Source organism: Orbicella faveolata, unplaced genomic scaffold (assembly GCF_042242905.1).
Source record: "Orbicella faveolata isolate gen_17 unplaced genomic scaffold, um_ofav_v1 contig_46, whole genome shotgun sequence".
Lineage (NCBI taxonomy): Eukaryota > Metazoa > Cnidaria > Anthozoa > Scleractinia > Merulinidae > Orbicella > Orbicella faveolata.
In genome coordinates, this window is record NW_028301576.1 from 14,679,092 (window position 1) to 14,698,353 (window position 19,262).

A 19,262-nucleotide genomic window follows, 5' to 3' on the forward strand; every position below is an offset into this window, starting at 1 on the left:
CACGTGCACATTAAGCCAATTACCATTCTAAGTCCAGAAAATGATCATTTTAATAAAGCCCATTTTTGGACAGGGTGCACTGGTCACAAAAAAGAGGCTTACAGAACCTTTTGGATAAAGCAAAATAAAAATAATAAAACAATTAAAAATATTGAACAAGAACATAAAAACGTAGATAAGAACTTCAAAACCTCCGGTTGAAAACTATTTAAAAGCTAGATGAAAAATACGAGTTCATGAATACGAATATAAGGAGGCGTTTTCAGTAATCATGTAAGAATTAAGACTTCAGTTCTTCCAACCTCTATTTAAATTATTTCTAATGCGTAGATAAAAGCCCAGGAGGACGGATTTTGTTTCTGAATGTAAAAAATGGACGATTAATATGGGTACATAAAAAAACGAATATAAGGAGGCGTTTTCAGTGATTATATAGGAATTGAGACTGAAGCTCTCCTAACCTCTATTTAAATTATTTCTAATGTGTAGATAAAAGCCCAGGTGGACGGATTTTTTTACTGAATCGTGGTATCTGCAATCGCACTGCAATGTTCTCAGTCACCACCTGCCTAAACAGAAATTCATATTTTTTCGATGTCCGGCACAAGAGACAGATGAACGTAAAGAGGAATCTTGGAAGCAGTGAGAATCAAAAATCGCCGACACATTTGAATGGTGAAGAGGATTTATGATTCAAATGGTTGAGTTATTTCACAAATGATTTAATGGAATACTAATAGCTTTTACCTTTGTCCCTGGAAGTAAAATGCAGCCATTTTGATTGACTGTGCGTGCCTGTGCCATCCATTTGTCCTTTATTTTAAAAAGCCACCTTATATCTAAAGAGTCCGGTAAAATAGACACATTCAAAGTCTTATGTTCGGCTGGGTAAAATGGACCTTTTTAGCTTAGGTGATTTGTTGCCCAATTTCAGACCATGTAACGATAATCTTGAGAATTCTTGCTTTCAAATTTTCAAATGGTCACGTGTATATGAATGAATAATTTTAAGATGGATGAAAGAGAATATTACGTGGTCTGTAATGGGAAAACAAACCACCCAAGCTAAAAAAGGTCTATTAATGCTGAGTTTGGCACTAGCGGTACATTTTTGAAACCTTAAGTTGTAAGGATTATATTCCTTTGCTTAAAACTTTAATCGGTTACTTAACTTAAGGATAACGTAATGTGATAGTATAATGGGAATGCAGAATACAGCGCCACAATGGCGGCTGAAACTATATATATCAAGTCAAACAGTATTCTTAATAACCAAAAGGCAATTTCGTGAGCTACTGAATTTCTGACTTCACTGCTCCACAAGTATCAAAAGAATGAACCAAGCTGTCGTTTCTCTTGTTGCATTTCTTCTCATCGCAGCTTTGCTTCCTAAAAGTGAGTGCTTTTCAGGACCTTTGCCAGCGGGAAAAAGAGAATTGAAAGGAAAGGTTGGTTTTTGTTATGTTTGGGTTTTTTCCGTTGTTACACCCAGCGCAAAACGTCTTGTATACGCTTCGCCTGGTACTTCTTTTACTTCAGTGTATTATTTGAATATCGTATTTATGTTATGCACCTCGCATTTATCTCAACTTTGTTTCTGCGAGGTTATGTTAAGAACTATATCGCTTTTGAAATATCCTGGACTCCGAATCGTTGCAGGCCCAGAAATCATCCCAAATTGAGTCCGACATGATCCCAACCCCAAATGTTCCCCACGTTTTTCCAACCTGGACTTAGAATGATCCCCAAGTAGTTTTTGAACAGGAACAAAGTTGCATTAAAAGGACCATCCAAGGACTCAGTATATTTTTGCAAGTGAGATAATGTCCTTTTCGGGCAGAAGGTCCATATAGATTAGCTTTGCAAACGTTCTCCACTAGGGTGAAGACCGTACTCAAGACCCAGTAGTATATAGTTTTTCTCGCTTCACATGTTACCTAATCTTTGGTATACTTGAACGATCGTTTAACAATTTTTTTTGATACCTGCGAGTATTTTCAACCATTATGGCGTCGTCCAAAGTCACTAAGTAAAATTAGAAGCACTGCAAAGGATCAGCAGTACAAACTGACGAGTAATTTTGAGAAATAATTCTTACTCCAAAATCAAATGACCACTCGCGTTTTGGGAGAATTTCTTCATTCACTTGAGAACGGTAAAACGGCAATATATTGTGAGCTTTTAAGGTAAAACGTTTAGACTTCTCCACATCGAGCTCTGCGTGATCAACCCGGACGGAATCATAGCGTCAGTTGGCAAGTTCGTAAATTTGCCCCACTCCCGAAGCCAATGAAACGGCAGGATTCAGAGTGTTCCGCGCCCTCACGCACTAAAAAAAAACACTCTTTCAAGATGCTCAATTAGGTGTTGCTCGCTTATTGTAAATAACCAAGTTTGGCGCGTCCACCCCAAGGATACGTATTACAAAAATAAGATAGGTATATGGTCAGGTGGCTGAAAATAGAAGTTCTCAAAACATTACGAAGCCAAAACAAGAAAAACAATGAACGGATATCCAACTAATAATTCTGTAGGTTAAAACGGAAATTTAGATACATTTTAATTAAAACAGGACCAAGCGAGACTCATGTACGCCGCACTGAAACACTCAATGTTGCTCAACAATTTTTATCGTTTATCTTTTAATTTTCTTCTAAAGTTCAAAAGAGTGGAAAGTAACGTGTGCATTGTGGCAAGAAGACTTGGATGCGGGGAAATGGAAAAGACCGTCTATGACGACCGCAACGAACAACAAGGAAAACCAGCCGAATACTGATTAACGCTGAACGTTGTAACTTCGGATGATGATAATTATGATGAATCAGATGATGATAATTATAGCATGGGATAAATACTGATAAATTGTAAGAAGTATAAAATAAAGCAATCGTCATAGTTGCAACATTGCTTTCTCATTCACTTATCAAGCTATTTTTTGCGGTCTTCGGCTAACGTTTTAAGGGCCCATTAACCGATTTATGCGCGCGCTCGCGCGCGTTGCTAAGGAGGTGAGTTTTCACTTCCGGTTACTTACGTCAGCCTGAGCGCGGAAAGTAAAAACAACTCAATAACTTGCAAATTTGTTTCACTGGCATTTTAGATGTTTTTCTTTGTTTTTCACAAAATGCAAAGTAAAAAAAGTACAAGCAAAGACAAAATAAGAAAAAGACAGAAAAACAAGAGCAATAGAAAGAGAAAAACTAACTCCGTTTGGCTTTGTTTGATCTTACCGAAGTGCACTGGTAGTGTAAATTGCGCACGCGCTGATAGGGTAACTTCAAACATATATCGAGCGCACTTCCGGTTTCTTTTAATGCTAAAGGAAACGCGGTTTTTCATTAAATCCACTCTTTTTTGACGGATTTCGATTTAAGCCAACGTTGGGAACATAGCTATGCATTCCTCTTTCGAAATCATGCTTTTTTCAGAAAATTACGAATTTTTTGATATTTTGACATTCTCTCAAAATTTGACCTTTTAGAAATGAAACAAAATCTATGCATAGCGTTATGAGGATTTAAATTAAAATATTAAATCAATGAAAAAAATCCAGATAAAGTAATTTGCCTGGGAGCCTTTGCGTTTTTTCAGTATTAGTCACATGACCATGCGCGTGGCCTGATGACGTCATCACTAGTGTTGCTGATCATGAAAAAGTTAAAACACATGAAATAACTCTGAACCAAATAAAAATGATGAGGTTATATGAGAATAAATTTTCCTTGAAAAGATCGGTTAATGGGCCCTTAACAGGCAGACTCTAATTTTACTATGCTAATGTTCCGTGTAATTCGCTGACTTACTGGCTGACCGAGCGACCGACTGATTGATACACGGACAAATTTCGTTAAATTTTCTCGATTTTTATTCCATTTCAAGAAAAGGCACTTGTGGCTTCAATTACAGACCCTCATTTTACATTCTTCTTATCAGTCATTTGATTACTTTAGTTTTGATGCTGTCAAGGCTTTGTTTCATCAATATTTGTGCTCTTCTGCAATCCCATAAATATATTTTAGCTATCAATAATAAATAGCAGAGGGCATTTGTTATTATAATGCCTGCAATAATATCTTTCCAGTTAAGGTGTACAACGTCTATTGATAGAGAGTAAAAAATAAAATCAAAAACGTTTCGAGCGTATACAGTCAAAAAGAAGATGGCATAAGGTTTCTGGTTCAGACTTATAAAAGGAATATTTTGTTTCTGCTATTTAAGAGCCACTGCCAGAGAAAACCGGGCAGACCTGACGAATAGGGTCGGCCGATTCCTTCCATATTTTGGCTGTTTAATACATTTCATCAATTCCATCAGACCACCCCACCCCACCCCCCTTAAAAGCCCACCGTTAACTTGAAGAAATGGAGTTAATTTAGACACTTAGCATCGAAAACGCGTAACAATTGTAATCGCTTCACGAAAGCTGCCATTTTTAAGATTCTATTACCAGGACCCATAAAGACTTATGATAAGCCGTTATTGACCTTTTTGAAACATTTGGTAGCTTACCATACATAAAACAAGTTGTGGTAAGCAGAATTCTCAATTTTCCAACGCTTTTTTAACCACCACTTTCCTCGAATATGCGGCGGTTTATTCAGAAAGAAATGGGTGCTAAAAACTGCTAATCAATCCTTCTTTCCAAATCAAGAGGCAGAATTCTGGGATCTTTAAATTCAGAGGCGATTTCAGCGAGAATTCCAGTTGTATTTTCTAGGTAAAAACTAACAATTTGTCACGCCATCCTTCAAGGTCACGCGCCCTTGGTTGACACAAATGTGAAATAATGTTCCGAAAGTCTCAATGATTACCTGGAAAAGAAAACTAGAGCAAATGTAAATTCAATTCTTTTCAAGTCCCTTTAAAGGTGGCCAGACACGATGGGTCATGTTGCAGGGACATGTTGCAGCAACATGTCCCTGCAACATGTCCCTGCAACATGACCCCTCGTGTCTGGCTACCTTAACAGTTCCATGAATTGACGGATGTAATGAGGTTTTTTTCACTGTTGCATGTTCGACAAATTTGCATAAAATGTCAATATTGACCACGTTGTTCTGAACGTATCGGATTTCACGAAGTAAATAATATTGTATTTCAGCTTGTTTTGGGTTTGAATGTACCCACCCATTCGTATTACTATTTACATTACTTAATCAGGTAGTGCGAGAAGGTAAAAAAAATATAAACTACCGGTGTTATTGCTTATTCGTATGATTAACTGTAGTGAATTTTCAAGAATACGAGCGGCTCAGAAAACAATACCTTTGAAATGCTGTTTTGCTCAGCGTAATGTAATCATAAAGTACAATGCGTTATCTGGATCTGCAATATAAAATACGTTAAACCTTACGCCTCTTCAATACTTCCTAAAAGAACTGGTTATAAAGGGCACTAATTTATAGAGAGAATAGACCATTTTACAGTTGTCTGCTCAGTGACCTGGCCTTTGTATGGCAGCGAGGCTAGAGTTGACCTTGTTTTGATACAAACCTCACTGCCTTTGTTGTGTAAAACAAGTTGTTCTGATGCTAACTAGGTGCATTTACATGACAAAAGCAGTGAGGTCTGTATCAAAACAAGGTCAACTCTAGCCTCGCTGCCATACAAAGGCCAGGTCATTGAGCAGACAACTGTAAAATGGTCTATTAGAATTTGGAGCCAAGGTGAGAGCGAGGGTACTGGAGCGATCGACGAGGGAGCTTTTTCCTTTGCGCAAATTATTTTTTGCCACTAAACTTTGTGAGCGAGATTTCTTTTACTATTTGCAAGTATTTCCACCTGCACTATATTAAAAGCTTAGTAGTAGTAGTAGTAGTAGTAGTAGTAGTAGTAGTATTAGTACGCTGGACAAAACTGTTCTGGATCGACGTTTTACCACAAAAAATTAAAACAAACAAAGTGACATGACTAATTTTGTGATTGTCTTAAACTCTACTAAATTCCACACATGGAAACTTATTTTTATATGGATCAAGCAAGAAAGGCTTGCGTTACACCTTGTCCAAATTTGGTAACAGAGTCACAAAAGTATGTAAAATCACGTGATTTCTGAGAAATAAGAGTCACATTTAGAGTGTTGTTTTGCGAAGAAACTCTCTACGTGCTGGTGGATTTTTGGGAAAGATTTTGACAAGAAAGCATAAGGAAGACTTACAACTTTATTTGGCCACTGAAATACGATACTGTCTTCAGAGACTGATCTTTTTCATTGCTTTTCTGCAATGCAGATAATCGGGAAAAAAAGCTGCTTATTTGCCGGCGTCGTTGCGAGCAGAAATAAGTCTTTCCACAAGACCAGTGTCCAATCGTTTTCTCTTAGCGGGTGGTTCATTTCCGACGTTAAGAACCTGCTGGCATTCCCGCAGACAACTCCACATTCTCTCTGCTTGTCTTGGAACAACAACCGATAACACCACTTGGAGAACCTCTTTCATCTTGCGTTGATAGTATTGCTGCTGCGTCACTGACTCATCCTCCTACGCTGTGTTAAGTGTGGATGCAATAGGACTGTAGCGACTCTCAGTTAGTTGCGAGATAGCTTGATTGATTAGTCCTCTTCTCTCATGCTGCTGTTCTTTCTCGTCAATCCACAAGCTAACTTCTGCGTCATCGTCTTCGTTGGCAGATGTCATTGAGATTTCAAGTTGACTTTCGTATGCTGAAACAGTACTAGTATCTTCCCAGGTGACTGATCAGTCGATATCCTTGACACAGACTACTGTTCGTGAATCTCTTCAGGGCTTATATCGGGAGTCGCCTATGAAAATTACAAAGGCAGAATATTATAGGCATATATACATAATTTATAGCGGAGCTCCGGCGGCCCGAAGGGCCGCCAAGCGGAGCCCCATACCCATATAGGAAAGAAAAGGAAACCCGTGAATGGATTTTCTCATGGTTATCATGGCTAGCGGTATTGATCGTGGGCGCGTACGCACGACGGCGACGACGACGACGACGGAGTCGCGCAACATGGCGGCCATACTTCAAATAGTAGGTAGACAGGGACATGCAGACTTGGTTTACCGTGTTCTTTGATATTAGACATACATGTTATGACCAACTGACATCTCTCAAAACAAGGTATCCGCTGACCAGCATCACGTGATTATATCGCGCGCCAAGATTAGAGCTCATCGAGGTCACGTGTTTTTTGGAAGTTTACCGCTGACCAAGTGCTGTTTTTCGAGTGGATCGCGGGCTCATGTCAGGCTAACTTGTTCAAAACAGGGCCGGGTTCTTTGGAAGCCGGTTAACGCTAACCCAGGACTAGAAGTTAACCGTTTTCACTGCTTTTGTTTTGTGTTAAAACTTAAAACAGACCGCCAACATACAGAAAACCTCACCACAAAGTTACAAAACTCAAATCAAAATTCTACGTTATATATCCTGGGTTAGCTTTGTCGGGCTCTGAACAACCCGGTCCAGGAGCTACGCTTTAAGGCTGGCCTAAATGTATATATTATTAGCTCTACACACGCTACCATTACAAAGTATGCAAATATTTATTTATTAAATCAGATTTTCCCTAAGATTGATTACCTACCTCAACTGTTAATGTAAGTTGCTTTTCTCGCTTCAGCGCGTAGTGATGTTTCCTGCAAACTCGTGCAGACAACTTGAGTGGAAACAAAGGAAAAAGATACGATAAAGAAAGGCGGAAAAGATACGATAAAGAAAGGTAGATAAAGATAACGATAAAGATAAATTCAGAGGGAAAGGCTTTTATTTTGAGTTAGAGAGAGCTCAAGTAATACTAAAATGTTTGTATGTAAGGTTGTGGCTCCTGCAACAGTCTCTTATTTGCCTCTCAGAATTTTCAGGGACTAACGAGCGAAAGAAGAAAATACGCCGAAAACCTTCCACGTGTTGTGTCTTCTTGCGACGGGACATTTCCAAGTGTTTGCGTATTTTGCTCGCTCGGAAGTGTAATGAGAAAGAATAAGAGACTACTGATTGTCTATCCAAGTCGCAATTGTTGTATTTATCTTTCGCAGACTCATTAATTGCATGAAACACTGGACGTCTACTGACTTCTTTACCCCTTCCACCTCTTCCATGAAAGCTCGGTGATACATAATCTCTCACGCGCCCCTTCCCACCACTTTCTCCTAACAGCTGAGAATTCAACCCCTTGAAATATTGCAGCCGTTCAGATGTCCTAAGGAAATGACCCTCGTTTCCCACGGAACGTGAAAAGCTGTCTGAAATTGGTACTTAACACTGATAACTTGCAATGTAGAGGCTAATGCAGAAGTGAAACCCCCGTGAGCCCATGCCACGCCCTCTTTCCCAGTCCCCGCGTGTTTTATTTACGTCCTTGCATTTCCTTAACCAGTTGGAACACAAAAGGAAACAAAATATAGTAAACGTGCTCATTTTTTTTTTCGCAGTTCTGAATTTGCGGTTAAAACCCAGCATAAGTAGGATAGATATTCATATTTATGAAACCGATCATAGTGCAGTCTTTGGTTTTTTTCAATACAAACCAATAGTTACCTATATCAGTACGCAATAATCAGACATCAGAACTGTTTTCCACCGTCAAAGCCCCGCAAATGTTTTGGGAATCGCGTGTAGCCTCAAGTCACAAAAAGTAAATAATATTGTTTTCAATAAATTTCTCTCTTTCTTAGATTTCTTTACGTATTGTTACCGAATAAAAACCCTTTTATTTAGGCCAGAAAATCCAGACAATGGCCGTTTTTACACTAGAGGACGCATTATCCGTCCAGAAGGATAATGCGTCCTCGCCGTTTTTATACTAAAGACGCATTATCCGTCTGGACGAACTTGGGCAAACATTTGTGACGTTGTTCGTCTAGTTGTGCGTCTTTAGTATATAGACGGGCACAAGACGTATTATGCGTCTTGACGAACTATCTCTCCTAGTTCGTCGTTCAAGACGAATTTCGAAGTATAGCTCGTCTAGACGCATAATATGTCTTGTGCCCGTCGTTATACCAGAGACGCATAACCAGACGAACTACAAATGTTTGCCCAAGTTCGTCCAGACGGATAGTGCGTTTTTAGTATAAAAACGGCCATTGAGTTACGATTAGTTTTTCATACCTACTCCTACGGGAACTGTTTGGTTTTCGAGGATATAGATGCACAATCCACAATTACACAAGATACTGTTGTGTTAAAGCGTGATCGGCCAAGAACTTCAGACACTGCTATTTATGCCTTTAGGAAAGTTTTCGGACACTTTTCTGGTCTCATCTACCAGGAGCTTCCCATTTTCTCACAATTTCTTGCTTAGCAGCTTGAAATGACTTTTTTGGGAGCGAGGTCAATTAATTGAGTTAATAGAACTCAATTAATTGACCTCGCTCCCAATGTCTGGCTTCATAGCTCAGTTGGTAGAGCATCGCACCGGTATCGCGAAGGTCACGGGTTCGAATCCCATTGAAGCCCTGATTTTTTCAGGCTTCTTCTTTCCAATTGCTTAAATCGGAAACTTACTGCGATGACAATTCTTCACTTTCATCTACAACCGCAGTTCATATATGAATTATTTCATATATACTTCACATCAATGCGAAAATTGAAATAAACAGCTTTAGCTATTAAGACAAGTTATCTCCCTCGCATTTGTCGTCCTTTATTGACTCAAACTCTTTTCATATTCTTCCTTGTGTGACATCTAATCCCTTTTCTGCATGTGTGCGCTAGGCTACTCATATATCCCTATGGCAAAGAAAATCAAACTAGGAAATAGGTTGATACCGGAGTCGTGCAGTCGTAAACGATAGGCTTTTTAGGCGATAAATCGGCCATTTTGAATTTTATGGTTTCAAATAACTATTGTGGGATGCTAATTTGCTCCCTGAGCATCCCATAATAGCTATTTGAAACAATAGAATTCAAAATGGCTGATTTATCGTCAAAAAGGTCCTTGAGCGCAGTCTCTCCCACCCCTCCTCCCCCTCTCCCCTCCTAAACCGAGCCGAGTAATAGTGATTTTGCCTTGAATCCAACGTTGTTTATGGAAATAATACGAAGAAATTTCTGACAGAAACTCTAGAGAGTTGAAACAACTAAGACGGCGAAGTCGAGGAAAAGGTCGATTGAAAAATGAATTTATAGCAAAGAATGAACCTTGCGATAATATAAAGTCATTCAGTTTGTCTAATACAGTCATTGCTAACTCAAAACGGAATATGTAAAACAACCTTGAGTTGTTAAAATATAATTTGGCAATTTACGTCGTACTTTTCCAGAGAACGCCAAATAAATGTTCTAAGATTTATAACGCACGTGTAGAGCCATTGTACTGCTTGTTAAACCCTTTGTTGGTGACATTCCTGATTCCGTTACCGTTGTGGGCGGGAGCTTAAAATCCATTCTATCCTTCAGGAAACCTTTCAGTTAACCAAAGGCAATTGGTTGAAAGGTAAACAATTGGGTCGACGTCAGACAGTGGGTAAAACTTCGAAAGGTGAGCGACTGTTAACACTAAACTATGAATAAGAACCTTCGATTCATAAACGACTGCTATTTCTTTCATTCTTGGAAATATTTTTCTTCAGCTGTACTACTATAAACACTTTTCAAAACTTATGTTAATTTACAATACGTTCTTAATGTACTTCCAAAGTAATACTTTAGAAAAGCGGAGGTTTATAGATGGCCACAAATGTTTGTCGATTTGTAAAAAATTGTCTCGCCATGTAATACACCACAAAAAAAGAAAGATTTTTTTTTCCTCTACTGCAAATGTTGACATTGTGTACTTGCTTTTTGTTTTACTGGTAATCTTGCAAGAGTTTCCAGGACATTTCAAGGATCACTGTATTTGGCTCCATGCTGCTTCCAAGTACAATCAACGTTAAAGTTTTACTACATTTTCTATCTTGGTTTAATACGTATCAGTTGTCTAGTCTTAAAGTTTATAAACTCCGGTTCCGCTGCCATCTCTCAACCCTTTATTCCAAATCCTCACGAATACACTCTTCATTTTTCGGGCGCCTCGCCAACTACCAGAATGCCTAGATTAGGTTACGGCTACTTTCTTTACAAGAGCACCCGTAAAATATGTCTTCGTAGGTTCTCCAGAAAAGCAACTGTTTAAATAAAGTCGGCCGTTAAAACCACAAGACTGTGGTGGCCTAAATTTAAATAAAATTCGAAATTCTTCGCAATTCTGTACCATTTTTTATAAAAATATATGTAATTGTGCTTTAAAGCGGAATCCTTTTGTAAAGAAGCTGCTTATCAAAACAGTGATAGCACATTTTTAAAAAAAGGCGCCTTATGTCTTAAGAGTTCAGTAAAATAGACAGCACCCAAAATTAACCCTATTATATTTCTTCCTGAAAACTTTAATCGGTTAGTTAATAGGTCGGACTTTTCGTCTTCTTTACGATAACGTAATGTGATAGTATAATTGGGATGCAGAATACAGCGTCACATTGGCGGCTGAAACTATATATATCAAGTCAAACAATATTCTTAGTAACTAAAAGGCAATTTTGTGAGTTACTGAATTTCTGACTCCACTGTTCCACAGGCATCAAAAGAATGGAGAACCAAGCCGTCGTTTCTCATGTTACATTTCTTCTCATCGCAGCTTTGCTTCCAAAAAGTGACTGCTTTTCAGGACCTTTGCCATCGGGAAAAAGAGAATTACAAGGAAAGGTTGGTTTTTGTCATGTTTGGGGTTTTTTTTCGTTGCTACAACAAACAGTGTAGTAACTTGTACTTGTTTTACTTCAGTGTATTATTTGACTATCGTATTATCTTAAGCATCTCGCATTTAACTCAACTTTATTTCTGCGTGGTTATCTTAGGAACTTTTAAGAGGCTGCCCGCGTAAGAACGGATAAGGCAAATTGCGGACCTTCACCGATTGGCTTCATTTTCTCAATTAAAGTCAACCATTATATGCAATGTATAAATAACGCATTTATTGGAATCAATTCGATTTTTTTCATTTTTTACGAGATGGTTTTCAAAGTGACCTCGAAACTGGCTAATTTGCCTTGGCAGACTCTGAAATTTTGCTATAAACGTCGGACGCTGCCAAAACACAGTTTTTCAATCTAACAAGCTGAATATTTCACATACAAAAGTTTCATCTTTCCTCGGTATTTTAACTGTTTAACAATTTTATTCTGTCAAAGTTGGCGAGAGTTACGAATTTTCTAAAATACCTCCTACAAAACTCCGGAATGTGTGAAGCGTGACATACCTTAAGTTAAAAGCTATTTCCTCAAATGTGGGACCTGGTCTAGAAACAAATCTATGATAACTCAAAAGTACTAACATCAATGTAAAAACGTATGGAATAAAATTTGTGGGCACTCTGCACTGCGCGCTGTACGGCGCTTCACGATTTTGCCAAATATTCGCCATTTTGATGGTAAACAAAGATAACGGCGGTCCCGCCTGCAACCAAAAAACATGAACAGTAAACGCTTGGAAATGAAATATTAATCACTACAGGTCAAATTGTAGATTTAAAATCAGATTACCCGCGGTTTAGCCGTTGTTTCGGGAAAAATCTACCCTCATTTGGTATTTTAAACAGTAAAAACGATGAATATTTTTTTCTCGTCCATATGCAAATTACGTGTACTGCAACTGGGTGAATTTTTGTTACGATGAGACGACCAAATGCTTAAACTGATTTCTTTTACATATTTTTAAAGGCAAATAATTGTTTCTTACCCGAGGGAAAAAAACTGTCTCAGCCTCCTTGCAAAAGCTTTCTTTACCGGTTAGTGAGCTCTTCCCATTTCTTACGTTGCCGTAACGTAATGTTTGCTTTCAAGGCTTCACTTGTTCGTTTCACTTTAATTGAATTAAACCGTACCTCTTCTTGAGAAATTTCGTAGTACACAAAAATTACTGCTGCTAAAATTAATTTAGTTCAAAATGTTTTGCATGAGTTTATTTTCGCTGGGGGTACAATCAGAAAAAAATTTGTTTCAAAATTCAGAATGTCAGTGTGGAGAAAAATGTTACTGCGTATAAAAAATTCGCACTTTAATTTTACGTTAATTTAATTACATATAAAATCTTCTCCGCAATTCATTCGTCTTAATTGCACAAAATGTCGGCTAAGCAAAGTAATTGTTCACTTCACGAAATACTTCAGACTCCTTGTGGATCCTCGAGGGACAAGGAAAACCATGTTTTTCTGTCGGAGTGCAACGCGGATATTTCTGTGCATTTGTTGAGTTGTCATTTATCGAAATGTGGCGATGTTACTGAAGCCGAGCTGATCATGGCGAGAGCGGGTATTCGTGGGATGTCGGCGACACAAATCACACGCATAACCATCTGCCCGAGGCACAGACACTCGCTTGGAAGATTCTGGCGAGCGCCAAGGACATGGCAACATCCTGGGCATACTGGGAAAGTTACAAGTTTGGCGGGTAAACACGTCATAAACTTCCAAATGGCCGACGAAATATGTATTCTTTTTGGCAAAACTGTTACTGCTGTCGGATCGCGTAACTGTAATATCTTTTGCTGGTTTTTGTTATTTTTTTTACGAAGCGTGAGTTATTTCCAGTAGTAAGATAACATATTTATATTTTGTTGTTCCTTTTCGCGATGATTGTTTCGCGCAATGACGCATTTCCAAAACCGAATGCCTTTGTAAATTATCAGTCTCGGCTTCTTAATGCCAAATTATAACGAAGACATGACATTATGCACCGGTCAATTCAAAACTTCAACATTTACCCACGGGCATTTTACATTTGAATTTTCGGGCGGGGCAATCCCAATCCCCCGTCCAAAAATTTTCTCAAAAGCCCCATCTTAGGATCATATAAGGCGATCAAATGGCCCTTTTCCTCGAGCATACTTAAAAACATACGCTTATTGAACTGGAATTTACGAAATTTGGAAATGCGATTTTCACATACTCTGACAGTGCACGGCTTTTGGGGGCCCTTTCACTCCAGCAACAATGTCACTAACGAACATGATTTTTCGTCTCAATCCTCTTGCGTCTCGATCTCCGAGATCTCTGCCATGAGTTTGATCCGCGTACTAAGATGCTGAAATTTCGCTCAAATTCACACCCACCAGCCCCATACAGTGCTGAATTCTCCAACCCGATTTTGAGCAACGTTATCACACTCCCGCGCCCCTAGATACATAAACGAGTGAAATGTCCCTGGTATGCCCGGTGAAGGTGTTGATGTTTCTACTTGATCGATACATTACTCGTCAGACACTCTATGCAGTGCTGGATCCAGAGATCCAGAGATCCACGTTGTTTAAGATTCTAGAAGTCAGGGAAGCCTCTCACAGAAAGTCATTGCAAGGGCTTAACAATACTGCCACTGATGGTTCTACTGCTTTCCAGACGATTGAAAGGATAGTGGATGATCAAGAGAAAGGAGGATTGGCAAGACAATGGTGCACTGAAGTCAAAGGAAAGCTGAAGCACGCAAAACGTTACTTGAAGACTGGTTATCGCATCCACTGCAAGCCTGAGACGGCTGCTTGCCCCGACCACTGCCGAAAATTCGCCCTTAGCGACGAGCAAGATATCGATTTCCAGGAAAGCTGCTCCCACCAGTACTTCCACCAGCTTTCCAGGAAAGCTGCTCCCACCAGCGCTTCCACCAGAAACGTGCGATGATTGTCGGAATCTGCGAAATGTTCTTGATGAAGTAAAATACCAAATAAGCAGCTCATCTTGGAACTCTTACAGCAACGAGCAACGAGACGATCTAATCTATGACTTTATGCAGGCACGCACAGACATCTTGCAATGGAAGGCACGTATCCTGCGGTCCATTAACCAGGAAGCCGCCAAACAAGATCAGCTGGAAATGATAACTAACAATCCAAACTACGCTCTAATTGTAATGGACTGGGCGATGAAATTCTTACAGCTCAAATATCGCGAGAAGCAGTCCGATTGGTATGGTAAGAGAGGGTTGAGTTGGCATATATCGACAGTCATCTCCAACGATCCAGATAAAGAAGGTAGCCTGGAACTACAGTCCTACGCTCATCTGTTCGACACATGTCAGCAGGATTGGTTCGCCGTCTGTTCGATCATAGAGAACACACTAGAAACGATCAAGACCCAAAAGCCGCACGTCACCCAGGTTTACTTGCGCTCGGACGAAGCAGGCTGTTATCATAACAACTCCCTGATTGCTGCAGCAAAACATATCGGTCAGCGAGTGGGTATAACCGTTTGTCGTTACGACTACTCAGAGCCACAGTATGGCAAGGATGTATGCGATCGAATCTTATGTCCGATGAAGACATGCATCCGACGATACTGCAACGAAGGGCATGATATCCTGAGAGCGGCAGACATGAGAAGGGCCCTTTCAGAGAGACAAGTAAAAGGTACATCCGCATGTGTCTGCGTTGTTGACGAGACCAAGAAGACCTTAGACGTGAAAAAGGTAGAAGGATTCAGCAAGCTACACAACATCCAGTTTGAGGTAAAGGGTATTCGTGTCTGGAGGTCGTATGGAGTGGGCCGCGGTAAGGAGGTTCCTTTTTACCAGCTTGTATCACTGAGCCAAGGGAACATTGGCCTCGTTGTAAGTAAAGAGTTTTTCGATTGTAGAGATACACGCGTATATAAATGCAAAGACAACACTACCGAGAGATCAGTTTCGTCCGATTCGGAAATAGATATGTTTGAGCGCTCGGAGCCCGGATGTATTGAGAGTTTCAAAACCTTTTCAGAGCTCGAGTCACGTGTGGACATCGGAGACCATTGTGTGAAAGAGGAGAGGCAGTCTGAAACTCTATGACAAGCTTCGTAGAGATTGGGCAGACATGTTCACTACGTCAGTCAACATAATTAAAGATGCGTCATGTACACCTGGTTACCAGCAGAGTGTGAGCGCGTCGCCGCCGTCAGACCAAGCTGTCAGTATGGGCTGGACCTTACCCAAGCCACGTGCAGGATCTTCGAGGTTCACCGAGAAGGTTAAAAACTACCTTACGGCCAGGTTTGACCTTGGAGAGCAGACTAGGCGTAAAGCTGGCCCTCACCGGGTGTCCAACGATATGCGGAAAGCAACAGACGAGCAGAACAATCGGCTCTTTGATAGAAAAGAATGGCTGACCAAAAGCAAAGTGCAGGGTTTTTTTTTCCCGCCTTGCAGCGACCATAAGAAGGCAGCAAGATCCCACAGAAGTCTATCTTAATTCTAGAGACTTGTTGCGGGAGGAAGAAGAAGCTGATAGACAGTACCTCATAGAAGAGGTTAATCAGGAACTGAAGCCACAACACCCTCTGTCTTACGATGCCTTCAATCTGTGCGAGTGCGCGAAAGAAAATAAATTGAGCCAATTTAATGTACCAATGCTTAAACAAATCTTGCGCCATTTTGAAATTCCATTTAAATCAAGAGACAAGAAGAGAGACCTGATTGAGCAACTAATGAGCTTTTTACAAGAAAGTGATTGCCGAAGTTAATTTTCAATGAAGTGGAATGAATGCTAGTCAGAGTGCAAGCTCCTCGTTATATTCCATTATAATTGTAACATCAAATCAAAGCTTGTATCGGTGCATACCATGAGAAAATAAAAATTAACCTACATGCTCACCTGCAAACCAACCCCCCCCCCCCCCCCCGCCTTCCCCTTCCAATTGAACTGAGTCAATTGAAAATCAGGTCTAACGACGAATAAACTGCCTTTTAGTTAAATAATCAAAAGAATTATTCAGTAAATCTAAGTATTATAAACAAATAATAATACAATTTCTCAACATTATAAAGCTCTTGGGACTGTTTCTTATTTTACGCCGTCGAGATGGTTCAGAGACGTTTGAGGCACCCTTTCCAAGATCGGTTAAGGGCGGATTTCGCGGGACCATAAAAGTAGCTTTTGCAAAGAGGCCGAGACAATTTTTTTCCATGGGTAGGAAACAATTATTCGCTCAGACACGAAACTTGTTCTGATTTTCACAATATTTTTGAGAATTTCTTTTGCGCAGTAACATTTTTTCCGCATTGACATGTTTGTATTGACATTTTGAAAGAGAATTGTTTCCGATTGTACCCCAGCGAGAATAAACTCGTGCAAAACCTTTTGACCTAAATTAACTTCAGCAGCAGAAATTTTTGTGTACTACGAAATTTCTTGAGATAAGGTAGTTTTGGACAAAAGAGCCAATTAACCTGGCTTGTCCGCTTAATTCAATTAACGTGAAACGAACAAGTGAAGCTTTGAAAGCAAACATTGCGCTACCGCATCGTGAGAAATGAAAAGAGCTCACTAACCGGTAAGAAAGCTTGCAAGGAGGCTGAGACAGTTTTTTCCCTTGGGTAAGAAACAATTTTTTGCCTTAAAAAATACATAAAAGAAATCAGTTTAAGCATTTGGTCGTCTCATCGTAACAAACTGACTCACCCGGCTACAGTACATGTAATTTGCATATGGATGAGAAAAAAATATTCATCATTTCTACTGTTTACAAAACCAGATGAGGGTAGATTTTTTTCCGAAAAAACGGCTAAACCACGGATAATCTAATTTCAAATCCACAATTTGACCTGTAGTGATGATTATTTCATTTCCAAGCGTTTACAGTTCGTGTTTTTTGGTTACAGGCGGGACCGCCGTTATCTTTGTTTACCATCAAAATGGCGAATATTTAGCAAAATCGTGAAGCTCTGTACGGCGCGCAGTGCAGAGTGCCCACAAATTTTATTCCATACGTTTTTACATTGATGTTAGTACTTTTGAGTTATCATAGATTTGTTTCGAGATCAGGTCTCACATTTGAGAAAATAGCTTTTAACTTTAGGTCTGTCACGCTTCACACATTCCGGAGTTTTGTAGGAGGTATTTTAGAAAATTCGTAACTCTCGCCAGCTTTGACAGAATAAAATTGTTAGCCCGTTAAAATATCGAGGAAAGATGAAACTTTTGTATGTGAAATATTCAGCTTGTTAGAATAAAAAACTGTGTTTTGGCAGCGTCCAACGTTTATAACAAAATTTCATAGTCTGCCAAGGCAAATTAGCCAGTTTCGAGGTCACTTTGAAAACCGTCTCGTAAAAAATGAAAAAAAATCGAATTGATTCACATAAATGCGTTATTTTTACATTGCATATAATGGTTGATTTTCACTGAAAAAATGAAGCCAATCGGTGAAAGTCCGCAATTTGCCTTATCCGTCCTTACGCGGACAGCCTCTTAAGCTCTCGAAATGACCTCGACCCCGAAATGTTCCAGGCCCAGAAATAATCCCAAATTGAGCCTGACATGATCCCAACCCCAAATGATCAGCACGTTTTTCTAATGTGGGCTTAAAGTGATCCCCAACGATACATATACAAAAAATTAGCTGGGGATATGGTCAGGTGGCTCAATATCAGTTTCCAAAACTTTACAAAGCCAAAACAAGAAGAAAGACATTGAACGGATATCCAACTAATAATTGTAGGTCTCAAAGCTGACAAGATTTGTACGAAATGTGGAGTCTAATAGCATTGGGTTTCTTTTTTTAATTTTTTCTTCTACAGTTCAAAAGAGCGGCAAGTAACGTGTGTCTTGTGGCAAGAACTCTTGGATGTGGGGGCATAGAACAGAACGTCTACGACGACCGCAGTGAACAGCGATGAAAACTAGCCAAATACTGATTAATACTGGACCTTGTAATTTCGGAAGAATTAGATGTTGATAGTTATAATAAATTATAATAAATACAATAAAGTAGCTGTGCAGTTATTTCTACAGCACCTTTAACATCATTACTTTAATATTGCTTTACCATTCGCTTATCAATTCATTCTTCCTGGTCTTACGGCAAGTGTGCCATCAGAGTAATAAATGCATCGCAGACCACATTTTAAGCAGGCTAAAGTTACTTATTATTTACTGACTGATTGACCGATGGACCAACCGACCGCCCGTCGACCAAGTCACCGACTGACTGAAAGATGGATAGATTTCGTTACCTGTTTTCCATTTCGATTCGATTTTAAAAAGAGGCACTTGTGCCTTCAATTACAGACCCTCGTTTTGAATTCTTATAGGTCATTTGAATGCTTCAGTTTTGATGCTATAAAATATTTATTTCGTGATTATTTTATGTAACAATATTTGACTTCTTCTGCAACCCCATAATATAGTTTAACTTTCGATAACAAACTGCTAAGTAGAGGGCATTTTGAGATTGTAATACCTACAATGACATCTTTCTGGCACGGTGCACAAATAGGCTTTTATATTTCTACAGGACTCTACAGGAAAAAACTAATTCCTCTTACTAAGTGCTAACAATATTTTTTCAAATGCAAATGATA

General features: G+C 39.4%; 2 long non-coding RNA genes and 1 pseudogene across 2 annotated transcripts; all 3 read left to right on the forward strand.

The window, feature by feature from the left end:
- Positions 1-1,243: 1,243 nt before the first annotated feature.
- On the forward strand, positions 1,244-2,902 carry LOC149098543 (uncharacterized). The gene is made up of 2 exons (XR_016203410.1): positions 1,244-1,448; positions 2,660-2,902. It is a non-coding gene; the product is annotated as an uncharacterized LOC149098543 (long non-coding RNA).
- Positions 2,903-11,471: 8,569 nt separating this feature from the next.
- LOC149098544 (uncharacterized) lies at positions 11,472-18,716 on the forward strand. Its single transcript, XR_016203555.1, has 2 exons — positions 11,472-11,646; positions 18,480-18,716. It is a non-coding gene; the product is annotated as an uncharacterized LOC149098544 (long non-coding RNA).
- Positions 14,265-16,543, forward strand: LOC110059545 (uncharacterized; annotated as a pseudogene).
- Positions 18,717-19,262: the final 546 nt, after the last annotated feature.